Source organism: Sceloporus undulatus, chromosome 2 (assembly GCF_019175285.1).
Source record: "Sceloporus undulatus isolate JIND9_A2432 ecotype Alabama chromosome 2, SceUnd_v1.1, whole genome shotgun sequence".
Lineage (NCBI taxonomy): Eukaryota > Metazoa > Chordata > Lepidosauria > Squamata > Phrynosomatidae > Sceloporus > Sceloporus undulatus.
Genome location: NC_056523.1, coordinates 297775617 through 297796048, shown reverse-complemented (window position 1 = coordinate 297796048; position 20432 = coordinate 297775617). Strand labels below are relative to the sequence as shown.

The 20432-nt window shown below is 42.1% G+C and overlaps 1 protein-coding gene across 1 annotated transcript in view; it reads right to left on the bottom strand.

Annotated features, from left to right (window-relative positions):
- The window catches only part of ELOVL7 (ELOVL fatty acid elongase 7), a 101146-nt gene extending 80950 nt beyond the window's left edge, over positions 1-20196 (bottom strand). Inside the window, exons 1-2 of the mRNA XM_042452217.1 lie at positions 20139-20196; positions 17610-17725 (exon numbers count right to left, since the gene is read on the bottom strand). The gene's annotated coding sequence lies outside the window, so the exon portion shown is untranslated. The remainder of the gene's footprint in view (positions 1-17609; positions 17726-20138) is intronic.
- Positions 20197-20432: the final 236 nt, after the last annotated feature.

The window sequence follows — 20432 nt, the reverse complement described above, 5'->3', positions numbered from 1 at the left end:
TGATAATCATGGAAGGTCCCTTTGCAAACTGACTCACACAGCTAGGTCTTTGCATAACAACAACAACAATAATAACGATGATAATCATGGAAGGTCCCTTTGCAAACTGACTCACACAGCTAGGTCTTTGCATAACAACAACAATAATAGGTCCCTTTGCAAACTGACTCACACTGAGGGAAGCCGAAAACGTACCCCCCCTCCCCCGGCCCCTTTGGCTCTCTCCTCTGCTGCCTCGGTCTGCCGCTATTGCTGCTTCTGCTGCTGCTTTAGGTGCTGCTGCTGCTTCAGCAGCTGCTGCCCACCGCCTCAGTCCCTGGCCAGCCCATGTGGCCTCAGGAAGTAAACAGAGGGGAGACTCCTGAAGCAGGGAAAGGACTGTTCCACTACTGGCCAGCCTGCCAGCCAATAGGAGGAGCTCCAGCCTCCGACAGAGCCCTAGGCAGCCAAGGCACGGTAACAAAGAGCGGCCAAGGCAAGAGCAGCCAAGGCACGGTAACAAAGCCTGGGGGCGGGGGCAGACCCGGAACAAACGCCAAACCGTGCCGTGACCATGCAGAACGGTCCAAAAACGGGAAATTCACGCCCCCCACCGGGTTATGGCAACCCTAGGGGGGGAGCTCTGCAAATCACAGATAAATCTAGATTAAATTAAACTCTACATCTGAGTTTAAAGATGTCCCCTGCTTTGGGAGATGAAACACTCTACAGGTCAACCTGTACACTATAAGCTAGCTGTCAGTTTCTCCCCAAAGAGCTCCATGTAGAGGAAGAAGGCAAGAAGAGGAAATAGATCCTCTAAACCTAGTGACTAGTTCTTCAAACGGTGCTAATGGTGCAAAAGTAGGACAGACAGAAGAACCCTTTCACATTTTTCTGCTGCTTAATGCTGAGCTAAAGAGGGACTGGACAACAGTTGTCACCCCTTTGGATAGGATCTTTGACGAATCTGATCAACTTAGAAGCAACTGCAAAGGAAACCCAAAACTTGAGCCTAGGCCAAGATTACAAAATCCAAGATGTCCAGAATTGTACAAAGGGTATGCTCATCTAAATAAAAGGCTTTGAGAACTAGAAGAGTGAATCTCCATTTTAGGAACATCCCAGAAAGAGATGAAGGGAGAAGATATTACTACCTTTTTGATAACTTGGCTTTCTCAAATTTGCTGACCTAAACCTTAGCAATGAGGTCATTTGGCATATCCAATGAAGAGTGGATTCCTACTCCCAAAGCCCAGAGTAAGCAAGAGATATAGCAGTGTGCTTTATCCACTACCCCCGAAAAATACAAGTTATGTAGATGTTGAGCAGCCTCCACCAAACAGCATATAGAGATGCGACAGTCTCAGTTCATGAAGATGTCTCCCTAATATGTTACATAGGCAGGAAAGCTTGTGTCCATTCACCAATATGGTGAGAGAAGTGGAATTCAGTAACAGTGAGGGTTCTGTTTTAAGCACACAAAATGGTTAAATGAAACACACAGGTCTGTATTAAACTGCCCCATTACAGTGAAATAAAGAATATAATACATGAACAGAAGCCTAGCAAATCTCCAGTTATAGATGGACTTACCCATGAACTCTGTAAAGTCTCTGCTAAGACATTGTTTCCACATCTTAAGTCCCTCCACAAAGATATTACATGGGTTGAAAATTCTGAAAAGCTGGAATGCAGCAAACCTTATTGCCATTCCAAAGCTAAGAGGAGATGCTCAGCAGAATAGGGCTCTTCTTAATCAGGATTTCAAAATCCTGTCTGCAACCCTAACTACACAAATGAACAGATGTATTACTGAGTATGTATCTACAGATCAGAAAGTCTTCATGCCTAACTGGCAATTAGCAGATACAATCAGGAGAGTATTGAATGCCAACAGATCAAAAGAAATCACGCAGTTTGTTGCTAACTGAAGTTGAGTAACTGAAGTTGAGTATCCATGCAACCTTATGAACAAGAACTCCAAGTCACCTTATCATCAACTGCCTTGCTCAGGTCTTGCAGACTCAGGACTGTGGCATCCTTGGTTGAGACTATCCATCTGGAGTGGGGTTTTCTTCTTTCCCTGCTGCCCTCCACCTTCCCTGCATTATTGTCTTTTCTAGTGAGTCCTGTCCTCTCATGATATGTCCAAAGTGTGACTGACTCAGTTTAGTCATCTTGGTTTCTAGGGATAGTTCAGGCCTTATGTGTTCCAGAACCCATTCGTTTGTCTTTTTAGATGTCCAGCGCATCCATAGAACTCTTCTCCAGCATCATATCTCAAAAGAGTTGATTTTCTTCCTATCAGGTTTCTTCACTCTTTGTTCCCTAGAAATATCAAAAGCCTTTTATCATGTGGAATGGCATTATTTTATTAACATTTCATATTCCTGTTTGTTAAATTAGATAAAGATTGGTTCATCCTTCCCATAAAAATCCATTTCGACATTCAAGGAAATGTCTTGGAAACCACCCAATGCTGATATTCAAGTCCAATTAAATTGGTTTATTAAGACAATTATGTCCTTCATGCTGGAAAGGTTATGAAGAATATGGTTCCATGATCCATATATAGTTTACATGTCAGAAAGTAGCTCAGCTCTGGAACCAGAAAATAAGCAAAATTGCATTTATTAATGGACAAAATATGAAGAGTTATGGAGTCCCCTTTTTGTTTATAGTGGCAGAAGAAAATGAAACTTATGCGTAGAGTTAATGTCATTGCTGCTAGCTGCATGATTGTCTAGAAATTGCAAAGAGATCAAGGACATTGAAGGACATTGAGCAAACAACTAGACAAAAGATGGATTTTGGCATTGTTGGAGAACTTGATCCACAACTTTAGGATAATCAAAGATGGGGGTGGGATGGATGAATCTACTGTATATATTCATGTATAAGTCTAGAAATTTTAGTTAAAAATTTGACCCCAAAAAACTGAGTTGAGTTATGTATGGGTCAAAGTAAGTTCTTTGCTTAATTCTTATTTCAAAATAGAAACCATTCTCTGGTAAAAGGCAAAAGTGTAATCTCTTCTGGAAGTACTGTCCCCCCTCTATTCTCTCATTCAGCCATCCTTTAGTCTGACCATAGTTATGCCTGATGGAATTTTCTAAGTTCTTTGGTATTGTTCTCCTTTCCTTCATCCTTTAGATCCTTTGTTACATGCTCTTAAGTTTTACCCTCAACTTATCCATGGGTCACATCAAAATCCATCATTTTGGCCCCAAAATCTGCCATCAAATTATACATGAGGTCAACCTATAGTCGAGTATATACAGTACATCACTTTGGAAGTCATTTGCCAATAAGGAGTCATCGCCCAGCTTCCTCCCAAGATAAATGCTAAGGCTTTGGAAAAGTAATTTGAGTTTAAGCAAGGAGATTGGGAGGTGATGCTCTGTAGTGCTTGTAGGTCACTTTTATGTAATATGTATAATATCCCACAGGATAGCCAGCGTGATGTAGTGGTCTGAGTGTTGGGCTATGATTCTGAAGACCAGGGTTTGAATCCCTGCATGGTCATGGAATCCCACTGGATGGCCTTGAGCAAGTCACATACCCTCAGCCTCAGAGGATGACAATGGCAAACCCCTCTGGAGAAACTTGCCAAGAAATCCTTACAATAGACTTTGAGGCACACAAACAACAATGTTCTCTCACAGCACTGGGAAATATTTTAAGTAAATATAATCCAATGCTCTTTGTTTTTAAGATTGTAATGATAAAATTATACACAAGTACATTATGAACAGTACAGCACATTTGGGGGGGGAACCTCAATTAGGAATGCCATGTCCCGCCTGTAGGCGGGACAATCCCTGTTTGGGTGGTGCCATCCCGGTCCCAGTCCAGTTTGGCGCCAAAACCGGGATGGCACCGCCCGCAGCCACCTTTGCCCCCGCACGCACCGCGGGGCCCTCCAAGGCCTCGCTGAGGCCTGGGAGGGCTCTCCGCAGTCGGAGCTCCGGCCGTGGAAACACTCCCTCCCAGGCCCCAGCGAGGCCTTGGAGGCGGCTCCGCAATCGCGGGGTCTTCCAAGGCCTCGCTGAGGCCTGGGAGGGCTCTCCGCAGTCAGAGCTCCGGCCGCGGAGACACTCCCTCCCAGGCCCCAGCGAGGCCTTGAGGCGGCTCCGCAATCGCGGGGTCTTCCAAGGTCTCACTGAGGCCTCCTAGGAGGTCTCTCCATGGTCGGAGCTCCGGCTGCGGAGACGCTCCCTCCCAGGCTGGAGGCGGCTCCGCAATCGGAGCTCCGGCTGTGGGGTCTTCCAAGGCCTCGCTGAGGCCTGGGAGGGCCCTCTGTGGTCAGAGCTCCGGCCGCGGAGAGGCTCCCTCCCAGGCCCCAGTGAGGCCTTGGAGGCGGCTCCGCAATCACGGGGTCCTCCAAGGCCTCCGCGAGGCTGGGGAGGAGGAGGAGGCCACTTGCCACCGCAGCGATGGCCGCGATGACGGGCGGCCCCCGCGCCCCTTCCCGGCCTGAGAGGAGGCTGAGGCTTCCTCCCAAGCCGGGGAGGTGGAAGAGGACAAGGTTTTAAAATGTAGGACTTTTTAAAAAAAATTTCCTGGTCAGGAAATTTTTTTAAAAAGTCCTACATTTTTAAACCTTGTCCTACATTTGTCCCGGTTTGGAGGTCCTCAGGTATGGCAACCCTAACCTCAATGATCAGCCCTCAAAGGCCTGACAAAAAAAAAGATCTGCACTTGGATATAGAAGGAAGGACACTAGTCTGACCTGTCTAGGAAGGGAGTTCCAGAGCCTTGGAACAGCCATCAGGAAGGCCCTTGTGATGTTCTGGACTTATGTAGAAAATGTTCTTGCATTTATTAGATAAGGAAAGATTAAGGTATAGTTATGTATTAGTAAAGTATATGTTATGTATAGTTATAGTTATGTGTAGCAGATATTATAAGGTAAGAATCTATCAGAAGGGAGTAGGACATATATGTATTAAATAAGTAACCTGGAATGTTACGTTCAATTTATTTAATAAATCTTTATTTTTGTATTATACACTTGAGGCTCTGAGAATGCTATTATTGGGAAGCATGAGTCCAGACATGGTGTCTGTCGTGGCCACAGTTCATACAGGATGGTGGTATCTGGTGGGGGATTAAGATGTATAAAGTTTTGCACAGGAACTATGAGGGCATGTAGAAGGTCCTCACAGTTACTGGCCATCATGGTAGGACAGGAGGAATTCCACATATTGGTAGCAGAGGTGGGGATAAGTGAAATCCTGCAGATTTGTTGGTGATGGCTGAGAATTGTGGGAAACTCCCACAGCCCTCTTTCATGGTCCCACCAAAAATGCTTATGTTCCCTAACCAAGAATATTTTCTGTATAGTCTTTTACTGATTACACTAATTAACATTGTCAATCCAAGAGCTTTGTTATCTCTCCTTGGAAGCTTCCTTGTACAGTATCAGAATCTTGTCTTCTTCAGCTCTGCCTTTGGAATAGAACGTGTTGTGTCTCATCCAATCACTGCAGTATTGTCTTAATTTTTGTCCCCATGTTCTCTTGTCAAGGATGATCCAAGAGATCCTATTGCTGGAAGCATTGCAGCCAAAGTTCCCCTAACCACTCAAGCTAATATTATAGTACCCAAAGCCGGGCAAATTATTTTGGCATCTGAGGCAGAAAATCCCATAAAAACTTCTGCTTCCCTTTTTCTTGAGTAAAAATGGAGGGGGCGGGTGGAGAGGGTGACAAATTAAATAACTGAAAAATGGCAATGCCCCAAAATTTGTGACATGTATATTCTGCGGCCTATGGTCTGGCCTTGCCTATTGCTTCAGTTCTTGTTAGCAGTTCTGTTATGTTAGCAGCTCATAGCACTGCCAGCTCTCAGAGTCTGGCCCTGAGTCTCCAGTTTTCATGGGTCATCTCCAGGAGATGAGGGTGCAAATTCTCCAGATTTAGTGGGCTTGTCTCTAGGCCAGAAGAAAGGACTGTATGCAAATCTCCAGTTCAGCTATTAAACTAGCAACTTGCTATAATTTGCAAACATTAATTGATTTGCTGTTGTAACTTGCAAAAGCTCTCAAGAAAGTCTATGTATTCAGTTGGCTTCCTCTTTCTCTCCCAATTGTGGTAGTGCCAGGGTTCACCGTGTGCTCAGTTCTGCATTCACCTTCTGGCTAGAAGCAAGAGGTCTAGGTTAAATGTTCTTTATCCTGTCTTTCTAAAAAATGAGAAAGAATTATCCCTTTATTTTACCTTGATCTGGGAACAGCCCTTTCACCTAAGGTTTCTGTCTTAATTTCCAAACAGGAAGATATGCCCTATGGACATGTGTGTTTGAATGACAAGTTCTGAGCAACTGTGACTGGTACTTAACAAATAACCCTTAATGACATCACTAGAGGTGCATCTACACTGCAGAAATAATGCTATGACACCACTTGAATTGCCATGGCTCCATCTTACAGAATCCTGGGATTTGTAGTTTTGCACCAGCACACTTTGGCAGAGAAGGCCTTATAAAACTACCGATCCAAGGATTTCATAGGATGGTGCTACAGCACTTAACGTAGGATCAAACTGCATTATTTATACAGTGTAAATTGTTACCTAAACAACGGGTGTGGTAGCCCCCCCTCCCCCAACCAGCTGCCAGTGGTACATCAAATGTTGAGGGAAACTAGCTTAGTGAGAGGTTTGGGTAACCTTTGGACCACTGTGCACCAATGTATACCAGTATTGTGAAGTCGAAAGCTTTCATGGCCGGCATCCATAGTTTTTTGTGGGGTTTTCGGGCTATGTGGCCATGTTCTACAAAAGTTTATTCCTGACATTTCACCAGCATTCTCTGAAGATGCCAGCCACAGATGCTGGCAAAATGTTAGGAATAAACTCTTCTAGAACATGGCCACATAGCCCTAAAACCCACAAAAAACTATGGATGCCAGCCAAAATATGCAAGGGCTCATGAAGTCCTTGTGGCAAACTGAGATAATTTTTTTTAAATGGGACTGTTTCTGGCTTTGCACATTTAGTTGTTGTTTTTTAAACTGGGGTGGGAATCATGTAGTCCACCAGATTTTGTTCAGCTGCAACTCCCACTATTCCTTACCATTGACTATGCTGGCTAGGGCTGCTGGGGTTTGTAATCCAACAACATACATAATTCCCACTCTTTTCTTTTTCTATGTTTACCTCTGATCTACCAAGGCTGCTGTCACACTGCAGAATTAACTCAGTGTTACACTGCTTTAACTGTCATGGTTCCATTTTATGAAATCTTGGGATTTGCAGTTTGTTGTGGCACCAGAGTTCTCTGACAGAGAAGGTTTAATAGCTCACAAAACTACAAAGCCCAGATTTCTATAACAGTGAGCCATGACATTTAGAAATAGAATTTAGACATCTGAAGAAAGGGGGCAGGCAAAGTTATCAAGGAAATGTAAACATAACAAATATTAATATGCTCCAACTGTCCTAGTTTGTCAGGGACAGATCTGATTAATTTTATGTGCTTCCACTTTCTCAGCTTTTGAAAAAACTTCTCTTTCCTTCTCCTACGTTATCTTTATACCCCAGGCTTAGTTCAGTTGCTGCAAACAACTCTCTATGTGATACTCATTTGAAATGCAAACCCTGGACAATTTCTTCACTCAGACTCGTGGCCAGATTCCTTATGTATAAAGGTCTACAGCAGATCTCAGGTTTAGTTAGCTGACTAGAAAAATCTGATACATCATCAGTTGGTTTTGCAGAAAGAGGTGTGTTGATTATCAAAGTTAGCTGGTTTCAGTTTCTTAAGTCCAAAATTGGAATAATGAACTTTCCCACTGGAAATTCCATTCTCCAGGTGGGTCAGTTTCATGACATTATTTTTAGAATACAATGACTAGTCGGGCTGAAGTAGTTGATAAGATGTGTGCTTTTCCATGGGGGGAATATCTTCACCAAATGAGGTTTTCAATTAGTTTTGTTGGAAACTTTTTTAAAAAGTTGTGGCGGGGGGGAGAAAGAGGCTGAGAGCAAGAGAAAGAGAGGCAGAGAGAAATAAAAAAAAAATTTGAAATCTGAAAGAGCAGGAGTTGTAAACTGGAGCACTTTAGACTTTGGAGGGAGAAATTAAACATTACATTCATGAACAAAACTGAAAGTTGAAGACAAAATTCACTAGGAAACTGTTCAATATCCCTAATTTTTTACAACTGGAATGGCTTGTTTGCATGGGCTTTTAATCAAGCTTATACATTGCTTTGCTCACTTTGGGTTAAATTCTTCTAGAGAGGAGAGAGGTAACTAGGACTTCAGGTTTCAACAGTGTGGCTTTTACTAAAATGAAAATTGTGAGATGGTTCGCCTTCTTAAACAAACTTCCTCCCCCAGATTTTGTACTATTAATAGTTTAACTATACAGTCAACCCTCCATATTCGCTGGGGTTAGGGGCACAGAACCACTACAAAAGTGGCAAAAACATGAATAACTCTACCCCCTCCCATATTTGACATAAAGAAAAAGTATGATTTGCAGCTTCAAACCACCAGGGATGTGGCCTTTGCAAGGCAGAAGTGGGCAACTGGCGGGACTTGTCATCACCTCCACTGCTGCCCTACACCATTTTTAATAGTGACTCACAAGCTTCATTTACAGTTTCTCAGACTGCTTCTGCACTGCAGAAACAGTCCAGTCTGAAACCGCTTTAATTGCCAAGACTCAGTGCTGTGGATTTCTGGGGAATGTAGTATTGTGGGACATTTGGCCTTCTCTATCAGAGAGCTCAGGTGCCACTACAAATGCTAGGATTCCATAGCATTGAGTCATGACAGTTAAAGTGGTGTCAAGCTGGATTATTTCTGCAGTGCAGATGCAGCCATAGTCTCACGAGGCTTCCAGTCCCTAATAAAAATACCAATACAACACTTTATAAATATAGTTTTAATAATAATAATAATAATAATAATAATAATAATAATAATAATGACATTGGACAGCAGCAGAGGCGGGAGCAAGGAATCTGTGAACGATCAAATCTGCAAAAATCAAACCCACAAATGTGCAGGACCAATTGTATTTTGTTTTAACTTTAGATTTGGTAAGCATCTTTGGTCCCATATTTATGAAAAAAGTGCAATATTAAACAGGTAAACAAAAATGATAGGCAAAGTAAATAAACTAGTACAATTAGTTAAATGATTTTTTTTTCTTTTTACTCTGTGTATATGTAAAGCAGAGCTTAGGAATTTACTTTTTAAAAATGTTTTTTCTTGTTACTTGTTATGCAGTTTGGGAAAAATACTTAATAGTCATTTATCCGATTGTTTAAAAAGTAACTGTTTACACTCCTCATTACTTTAATACACCATACAAAGAGGACTGAGAAGAGAATGACATAAACTTTGAAAAGATATTGTAAAAATGGTTTTACAGCACCATTTAAAGACAGCTTTTTAAGGTAATTCAAAAAAGTTACTGATTACATCAACAAAGTCACTTTGTCCCACTTGTTATGTAATTGTTGAAGTGTATTTTCGTTAATCCCAAGATACTTCCAGAAGTAACTCATTACAGTTAACTTTAACAGTAAATGTCTTTCTTCTTTCTTCACCTCAACACTACATTATGTTGGCAGTTTCTTTGATTTTTACTAGCACAAAATGCTGTGCATAATTTGACAGGTGTGCCTCAGCGACTTCTGCAATTTCTCTATGATTGTGTAACCATCCATACCAGAAGCAACCTGTAATTTGAAGGATGCAGTTCAGTACTTTCTGTCGAATACTCATTATGTATATAATGAACACCTGTGTGTTATCATACTCATTTCTATAGTATGATTCAAAAATCATAATGCAGGGGGGAAAACCAATTAAACATCTTGGCATCCGATGAACAGATTCCAACAGTTAACAGCAGACAAACTTCAATTGATATAAAAACAATTGCCACAACTGATATAAAAGCATTGCCATTTAAATTCACTAAGGCACGGGACAAACCATCCAAAAGGGACAGTCTCCCGGCACCTTGCTTTGCTCCGTGAGGAAGCCACAGCCTCCAGACCGCGGGTCTTCCCCATGGAACAAAAAGAACCCTCAAAAAGCAGGTTCTTCTTGCAGCACGATTATGACGCTGCAGTGTGCCAATGGCGCACTCACGGCATCATAATGGTGCTGCCACATGCAGACGCTAAGCTTCCGTCACATCAAAATGGTGACGCCCATCTGTACAGGGCACTGCCATTTTGACGCCCTCGTCATGTGCGAGGGACGAGGGGCATCTGGAAGCCCCACCCGTCGCACACAATGAGGGCACACTATAGCACCTGTCTGTACAGAGCCTAAGTGACTTGAGCAAGTCCCACTCTCTCAACCTGAGAGGATGTCAATGGCAAACCCCCTCTGAAGAAACTTGCCAAGAAAATCCCATCATAGTTCAACCTTGAAGGCACACAACAACAACAACAACAACCATGTATTAATGTCAGAAACAGCAAGAGATTCAGAAAATAACTGGAAAAGAAAATGAAGCAAACTAACACATTTTCCCATCAGCATTGGGCCTCTAGCCTCTGAAGGGCTTGCAGTTAAAATGGCAGTTAAAGTGGAATCAAAGTGCTATAGTTGTGTAGCGTGAAAAGGTCCAAACATACATTGGGAGTTTGTGTTCTGGCATAAACACTCTTCAACATATTGTAACTTAATAAATGTCAACAGAAAGCTTCAGATCTCTGGGAATGGGTTTGATGAGAGCAGCCACGGATATGCTGTTTTGAATATGGTGTCTCTTGTAGTAGGTTGCTTAATCCAGAGTCATGGTAAGGACATCTCTACTGCCTTAGCCAACCTTTTGCTATGTTTTGCCTCACCCATAATTAATTGAACAACCATAACAGAAGAACTTTCAACACTGAGGCCCAGATCAGGTGAGATGCTAGCACTCCTGTGACTTCACGCATAGGTCAGATGTAAGTTTCAAGTCCAACCAATAGATGAAAGGAGGAAAATCTGGCAACAAATATGGAAAATAAAACATTGGCCCACAGATTGGAAATGACCAATATATATCCATATTCTCAAAAGGGGAGATACAAAAAACTGCAGCAACTATAGGACCATTGCATTAATTTCCCACACAAGCAGAATCAAGTTCAAATTTCTACAGCAAAGACTCCTACCATATATGGAGTAAGAAATTCTAAAGGTGCAAGCTGGTTTCAGGAAAGGAAGGGATCACACTAAGGATCACATTGTGAATGTACTTTGGATAATGGAGTGCACCAGATAATTCAAAAGGAAAATTAGCATGTGCTTTATAGACTATAGCAAAGCCTTTAATTGAATAGATCATGAAAAGCTATAGATTGCTCTTACAGAATTGGGAATGCCACTACATTTGATTGCCCTGATGCCTAACCTGTACCATCAGAACAGAATACAGGGAAACAGAATAGTTTACAGTTAGAAAGGGAGTCAGGCAATGCTGCATTTTATCGCCTTATTTGTTCAACTTATACACAGAAAATATCGTAAGCAGAGCAAGCTTAGAGGAAGGAGAAGTGAAGAGCAGAGCAAAGGAATATCAGCAACCTAAGACATACAGATGACACTATCGTTCCAACAGAAGATAAGAAAGATTTGGAACAATTACTAAGAAAAATCAAAGAAGAAAGTGTCATGGCAAGCTTACTGTTTGAATGTTAAGAAAACAAAAATAATAACCACAAAGGATCTGTTCTCAGTTCAAGTGATACTGGAGAGACATTCATACAGGCAGGCATGTGGGTGAGTAACATCGCCATACACTCAAAGTAGGATAGGAGACCACAGCACATGCCAGCAACTGAACCATGCCATATTCCTCCTCTGTAGTGAGACCACAACCCCACAAATATAAAAGTACAGTACTGAGGAAATTTTTTGAACCCTAATGATAATCATAGGAATTCCATAGGAATAGCCTTCATGAATAGGGTTGCCATAACCCGGCGGTCCCTGTGCCAATCATGGTTTCGGGGGGGCCCCTCCTGGTCCCGGTCCAGTTTGGGCCCCCACCTGTGCCATGTTCCCAGGTGGGGCCCGCTCCAACCATTGCCGCTGTTGCTAATGCGGCTGCTGCAGCGCCAACCCACCTCCTCCTCCGGCTCCACCTTCTTCCTCTTCCTCGGCGGCAGAAGCGCTGCCGCCACCGCGCCCCCACTGTGAGGGCTTGCACGCCGCCCAGGCCTCAGCAGGGGCCAGTGGCAGCGCGCGCACCTGGCCCGCTTCCCTCTGCGTGCGCGTGCGCGCCTGCCCCACTTCTAGGAGGAGGAGGGGGAGAGGAGGAGGAGGAGGAAGGAGCCGGAGGAAGGGTGCCTGAAGGCCAGGGCAGAATTGGGCCGGAGGAGGAGGAGGAGGAAAGCTGAATCAGTGGCCATTAGGTCTGCCTTGGTATTTTGGGGTTTTTAAATTATATTTAAAAATATAAAATACTTATTTTATTTTATTTTTTAATTTTTATTATTGCTTTTTATTTTTTATTTTATTAATTTTTATTATTGCTTGTTTTTGTTTTATTTTATTAATTTTATTATTGCTTGTTTTTATTTTATTTTATTAATTTTTATTATTGCTTGTTTTTATTTTATTACATTAATTTTTATTATCAAATATATACACCCCTGCCTTGTTTTTTATTTATTTTTTCAATATTTTTTATTATTAAATATATGCAAGTGCATTTTTTGTGTATTTATGGTGCTTTGAATGCTAACAAGTCTGCCTTTCTTGGCCAATTATAGTGGTGGTGGTGGTGGTGGTGGTGGTGGTGGTGGTGGTGGTGATGATGATGATGATGATGATGGTGATATTGATATCAACAAGCCTCTGAGGCACGGCCAATGTAACTTGCTGTGATTTTTACAAACTCATACGCAGTGAGAAGTACAGTTGAACCCGAGGGCAAGTACATTTCTGCCATCTGTCTAAGAATAATGCCAAAATGTCCTCCATTTTGATCATGCCTAAAAACATGCATTTATATTAACATTTTTTTTAAAAAAACCTCAATTTTTTGCGCGTCCTCCATTTTAATAAAAATGTGTCCTACATTTGAAAATGTCGTCCTACATTTGTCCCGGTTTGGAGGTCCTCACTTATGGCAACCCTATTCATGAATCAAAGCTAGGGTTTATAGCTATCAATTCCATTACTTGTGAAATAGAACCACATACTAATTAGGCAACTAATAATCCAGGAATTAGAACTGGTTTAAGTAATTAGGTAGGTCTGCAGGGACATGTTAGAGAGGCCATGGTCACCAATCTGATGTGTGGAAACTTGGTGTGCCACAACCAGAAGATGCCTCTGATGATCTCAGAAATGCAGTTATTGCTACTCATTCGACTAGAACTGGTTCCAAAACTATTTCACAGGAATTGGAGTTAAACTAATCCACTGTTCAATAGGCACTGTAGAAATGGAGATGGTTCAATGAAGTAGTCTCTCTACCCAGGAACAGCTGTCCTACCAACTTCTTTGCAAAAATAGATGGGTACATTGTCCAGGAAGTTACAAAGAATCCCACCATCTAGGGGTCTGCAGGACACCCTTGACTTGGTTGATATGAATGCTCATAATACAGATATCAGAAAAATACTGAATGAGAATTATGTTCATGGAAACATAGCCACGAGGAAGTCAGTTTTAGCCACAGGGAAATCATATTTTTAAAATAGAAAAAACATTGCTACCTATCTGAAATTTGCTAAGGAGCACAATGGCTGCATCCACACTGCAGAAATAATACCGGTTGACATCACTTTAACTGCCATGGTTCAGTGCTGTGGAATTCTGGGATATGTAGTTTTGTGAGGTATTTAGCTTTCTCTGTCAGAGAGCTCTGGTGCCATAACAAACTACAAACCTCAGAATTCCATAACATTGAGCCATGGTAGTTAAAGTGGTGTCAAACTGGATTTGCAACCATGGATGTTTCTCCAAGACTTCAGGAACAGTGTGCTCTGAACAGACAAGTCCAAGATAGAACCTTTCAACATCAATGAGAAAATTATGTCTGGTGAAAAACAAATGTTGAGTTTGAGCTAAAGAACATCAACCCAACCATCAGATATGGTGGCGGGAATTTGGCAGTTTGGACCTGTTTTACTACTTCAGAAGTTGTATACTTTGCCATCTTTGACAGAACCATGAATCCGGCAGAAGATTCTATATCAGAAGATTCCAGGAAAGAATGTCAAGCCATCCATCTGAGTGCTGAAGATGAACCAAAAGTCAGTATTTTCAAGCTATGGATGGTTAAATCCATGGCTAAGGAATCCGTGGATATGGAGCGCAAATTGTGTGTGTGTGTGTGTGTGTGTGTGCGCGCATATATTTAAAGAGAGAGAGAGAGCACACAACATGTCACATGTTCCAATTCCACCATTAAAATGCTTACATAAATTCTTACAGCCTGCTTACATAAAAACATCTTTACCTTCTGGAAGAAAGACAGGAGCCAACTGGACCTCCTGTGGAAGGGACTTCCACTACCTGGGAGCAGCCATGGAGCAGGCTGTCTCCCAAGTTTTCACCAGCCGTGCCTGTGAGGGTGGTGGGACAGTGAGAAAGCCCTCCCCTACAGATCTCAATGCATGCCCTGGTTTATATAAGGATACACAGTGCTTCGAATAATCTGAACCCAACTGATGTAGGGCTTCAAAACCAGCACTTTAAATTTTATCTGGAATTGCTGGTAGCCAATGCAGCTGTTTCCACCGGGGGGAGAGGGGGATGTTACATGGTCTCTGTACCCGGCTCTAGTCACAGTATTTTGGCCTTGAATAGTTTCTGAACAGTTTTCAAAGGCAGATCCATACAGAGCATGTAACAATAGTCCAAACAGGATGTAGTCAAGGTATGTGTGACTGTAGCCAGATCTCAAAGGCATAACCATGTTAGTCTGGGAAATCAGTGTGCAAAGGAATCTTGCAGCACCTTTGAGACTAACTGAAGGATAACTTTCATAGACTTGAGCCTACTTCCTAAGATGATTATCAGTATTTAGAACGTTATGCATTTAGATGACACTGATCTCCAAAACCCAGGATGACCTCTCCCAGCAGTTTCATGTAAATATTAAACAGCACAGGGGACATGTTCTGAGAGACAGCACAAGATAGTAGCCGGGGTGTTGAACCCTAGTACTACCTTCTGAAACAGCTCCCCCAGGAAAGATGGGAGCCATTGTAATACAGTGTTCCCGAGCCCCATCCCAGAGCGGTGACCCAGAAGGATACTATTGATACTAAAAGCCACTGAGATGTCCAGCAGGCCTCTCTGATTGAGAGATCCAGACAGGGACACACTCCCCCTGTCTAGTTCCCTGCATAGGTAGTCTACCAAGGTGACAAAAGCTATCCCCAAATACTAAATCTAAAGGTTCACATGCTTTTTCATACATGGGTATTGACTGTTGTGTCAGTTGTGGTTAAATAAATGTGCATTATGTGTGCGTCATTTGTACTCTAAACCAACTAGGTCACCTTAGACAAGTCACACTCTCTCAACCTCAGAGGAAGGCAAAGGCAAAAAAAAAAAAAACCCTCTGAACAAATCTTGCCCAGAAAAAACCATGATAGGTTTGTTTTAGGGTCTCCATAAGTCAGAAATAACTCGAAGGCACACAACAGCAACAAATTTATTTAGGATTTGGGGGCTAGATTACAAATAAATAATATTTTCATTTAGAAATATATGATAATCCTAATATTGAGAAATGCTTTCCCATCACTCTGACTAAAATGCTACTTAGGGCCCAAACAGACAGGCCAGAATAAAGCTGCTTTGGGTCACTTTGGAAGTGTGCTATTTAAATGATGCATGCATCCTAAGAGGCCAGAAGCTGCGCCAAAGCCACGCTCCAGTCCTCTTAAGAAGTGTATGTCATTTAAACAGCATACCTGCAAAATGACCCAAAGCAGCTTTATTTTGGCTTGTCTGTTTGGGCCCTTACTCTGCGAAAAAAGTAAGTGAAATTATCCCTCATTAAGTTGCAGATGTATCTAATACAATTATATCTTTGTTATGGTGGTAAGGAATAAATTACAAATAATTATTTATTTGCAACTAGTTACTTCCAAGCTGTGTTGTTAGTGTGAAGGGTCTTGCCTCTGGTGACAGATTATAGATGGCCCCTGAATGTACCATATTCTCATTTGTTCTGTTTCTGACTGCTATGTGTGGATGTGAGAATTGCCACTGGGTGCCCTTTGGCTTTTTGGCCTCCGAAGCTGAACAGACCATGGAATAACATGCAGTGCAGCACTTTGTCTATTTACTGCAAGGATGAAAACTGCTGATTCCAGTGGTACATGGTAATCATGTGGGCTGGGATTCCTTACATTCTATCCATTCTGTGCTTTGTCTTCTACTGCAACAGCAAATTAATAGCACTCAGCTGTGTTCTCTTACTACAGCAAATGCCCTCCACTGCCACTGCTTTGTCCAGAGCTGCTAACTGGATAGATGCATCCCCTGTCACTTTAATTCTCTGGCTTTGAAGGAGGTGACGACAGAAATGGATTACATTAGCTTTCCCATGTAGCAACTGTGTATCTCTTCAGTTTTAATCAACTAAAATTGCCCTGGTTTCCTGTGTAAATCTGAAATGCCTACTTCTATTAAGTTCTCTAAGCCCTTCCAAGAAAACACAGAAGGGTTTCAGGCACAGTGAATTTCCACTTCTAGGTGGCAAATGACGAACAACTATTTTCCCACCCAAAGCCAAATATGATTCCATCTAATAGGAGATCACAGCAACTTAATGCTTTGTAAATTGCGTTTAAGTGTGTAATGGAAAACTGTGAGCAAACAAATACTTACATAGAAACTGCGGCAAGATACAAAAAGATCAACAAGGATGATAAGAGGCATGGAGAACAAAAACATATGAAGAAAGGCTGAGGGAGCTGGCCATGTTCAGTCTGGTGAAGAGAAGACTTAGGGGTGACATGATTGCGTTCTTTAAATATCTAAAGGTCTGTCACAGAGAGGAGGTGCAGTTTTGTTCCCTGATGCCCCAGTGGATAGGGCCAGATCTAATGGTTTTATGTTGCAGGAGAGTACATTTTGCCTGAACATTAGAAATGAGGGGTGACATCATTGCCTTCTTTAAATATCTCTTGACAGTCCCTCTTGACAGTAAGAACTGTTCAGCAATGAAACCAACTACCTAGAGAGGTGGTGGGGTCTCTTTCTCTGGATATTTTCATAAGGAGGCTGGACAGCTGGAGATTCTGTACTGAGTGAGATGACGGTGGTAGTTTGAACTCAGTGGCCTACAGGGTCCCTTCCAGCTTCTATAATTCTAACATTTGGTCATGATTCCTCAGCCACAGTGACAGGATCATGCTACTTATTTTGCAACACCTTGTTGCCTTCTTTTCCTCCAAAGATGCTCTCCAGTTTGTTGACTTTTGGTTTTTGCTTTAAATGCTCTGACTGTTCCAGTAATTGGAAAGCTGCCCAAATCCTCCCATATCTATGCCATTCTAAATTGAGAATCAAATTGATGTGTGATGATTTATAGCTTGGGAAGATAAAGCAGCATTAATTAGTTGCTGAGAAAACCAAAGCACACCCTTCTGTTAATTCTAAGTCCTGACAGTTGTTATGGCATTTTGCATCTACCTGGAAAACAATGGTTGTAGGTCTACTCTGTGCTCACCACAGAACTATAGAGCATCCTCTTTGGAAGAACTTGTACTCTCTGTATTTATTTTGTTTTCATTTTCCCCCTGTGGCACCTAATAAAATGACAAAACACCATGTTATCAATGGAGTGATACATAAGCAGTTAATTTTTTTAAACTGGAATTTCCACATACTTACATAATTACATACATCACAGACAGAACCTTAATTCCTATTCTTGTCATCCCATAATTTAGATATCCCTTTCCATTTTTCATCATATTGTTGAATCGTTCTGTGATTTTTGGACATTGAAATCATATCAAAATTGGCTAGTTCATTTACCTTCAAGCTCCATTCTTCTACTGTTGGAACAGTATTAAATTTCCAGTACTTGGCAAATGTAAATCGGGCAGCAGTTATCAAATATAGCAGAGCACTCAGTTCATCTTGAACCAAAATGTCAGGTATTGCATCAGTAATATTCAACAAAAACAGTTTGGGAATCAAAGGAATATTTTTCCCCATTGTGGTTATTATTTTTCTATGTATCAGCCTCCAGAATATTTTAGCTTCGATACACTGCCACCCAGAGATATACAGTATAAGGATCCTCCTTTCTGGTTACACTTCCAACACTATGAAATACCCTGTTTGGCAATTTTAACAATCTTTATAGGGGACATATACTGTACCATCTGAAGAATAGTTTATAATAATTCTCTTTTAAATTATTGCATTTAGTAAATCAAAGATTTCTTTTCCACACATTTTCCCAACCAGTCATGCAGGGACGTAGCCAGGATTTTGGGAAGGGGGGGGTCCAGACTAAGTGCCACCATTTTGAGAGGCTAAGAGCCCCCCCCCCGACACAAAAAGGGGGTTGAGCGTTTACATTAGAATGGCACTACTTGAACTTCCGTTATGGCTCCGTGCTGCTATGGAATCTTGGGATTTGTAGTATTGAGAAGCTATTTGGCCTTCTCTGTCAGGTGCCACAACAAACTACAAGTCCCAGCATTCCACAATATGGTGCCAAGGGCAGCTAAAGTGGCATCAAACTGGATTATTTTTTTCAGTGCAGATGCAAACTGAGTCCTTCCTCTGAAGGCGTTTACATCAGATAAATTCAGCTCGATAAAGCAAAGCGCAGCTGTTCAAGCAATGAGCGGCAGCCACTCTGTTCATGCTCAGAGACACTCTGCTCATGCTTTGAGACACTGCATTCCAACTTCTGAGCTGAGCTAAGAACCCAGGCTGCATCCACACAACATTTCATTCCCACTTCCAAGAGGGATTTTTAATTCCAACACACACACACACACTCTACATACACACATACACACAATTTTTAATTCCAAGACTCATCTATCTATCTATCTATCTGTCATAATTTTAAATTCCAAGACATTATACCTTCCTTTCTTTTTATAAAAAACAAACCCCTTTAAGAGAATCCTATTTTGAGAGAAAGGCAGGGTATAAAATCAATAAATACAAAATTATTGTGCAATAGTCCATCAGTGCATGGCTTGCATTATAAGACTTTATAACTTTAAAATGTTATACATTTAAAAACAATTAAAATCACAGTAGGCTCAGAGTGCTACAGAATCATGGAATCATAGAGTTAGAAGAGACCCCTAGAAGGGCCCTGATCCAGTCCAACCCCATTCTGCCATGCAGGAACTCCCAGTCAAAGCATCCTCAACAAATTATGTAATGGAGGTGTCCATCTACATTGTAGAAAGATATACTATAGATTAATGCTATGGAAAATCACCACCTTGAGTCTGTATATTGGGAGAAAGGCGGGATTTAAGAAAATAACAACAACAACAACAACATCTGGGTATTGTAGTTTTGTGAGACATTTAGCCTTCTTTGTCAGAGAGCTCTGGTGCCACAACATACTACAAATCCCAGGATTTTCCATAGCATTAAAGTGGTGTTGAACTGGATTATTTCTGCAGTGTGCACCTTATTAGACTGCAGTTCCCAGCAGTCTGTGGTGCTGCTGGATGATGGGCCCTGCAGTCTAGCATTGCCTGGAGCAGAGCCATAGGACTCCAGAGCCCCAATTCATCCTCTGGCAGAATTTTGTGGAAACTCCTTTAAAAAGGCAAAAATAAGGAAAATAAAAACTCCTTGCAAAGTAAAACCCAGAGGTCTTCCAATGGACTTTGCTTCCAAGGCAGGAGGGCAGAGAGGCCAAGATCTTTAGATTGAGTCCTTAGGTTAATTAATTAATCCTAGAATCCTAGAGTTGGAAGAGACCCCAAGAAGGGCCCTGATCCAGTCCAACCCCATTCTGCCATGCAGGAACTCTCCATCAAAGCATCCCCATTGATATGCTGAAAAGGGCCCAGCTAAGTGTATTTTATTTTATTTTTATTTTAAAAATGAGAAAAAAACAAGGCTGGAAGGAGCAGAAAAGGGCCAAGCCTAGATATCTGGACCCCAGAACATGCTAATTCCCAGAATTCCATAGCCAAGAGCCACAAAAGAGTTAAATCGCTGCCAAACCTGGTTATTTCTTGAGTGTGGAAGCAGCCTGATGCAGCTTCCTGTCCCTCCCTCGCTCGCTCCCTCTCCTCCAGGGCTTTTTGGCCCCTCCCCTCAGGCCCCGCAACAGAAGTTTAGGGGCGGCACTTGGGCTCCTCCTGGCTTTGCCAGGGCCGGCAGGAGAGCCTCCTCACCCTCCCATTCTCCCTCCCTCCCCCCTCTCTCCCTCCCCTCCTCTCTCTCAGCCTCCCTGCTCCCAGTGAATTTTTCCCTCTAATCCTCTGTGCTTTTGATGGAGGGGACGGAGGAGTTTTA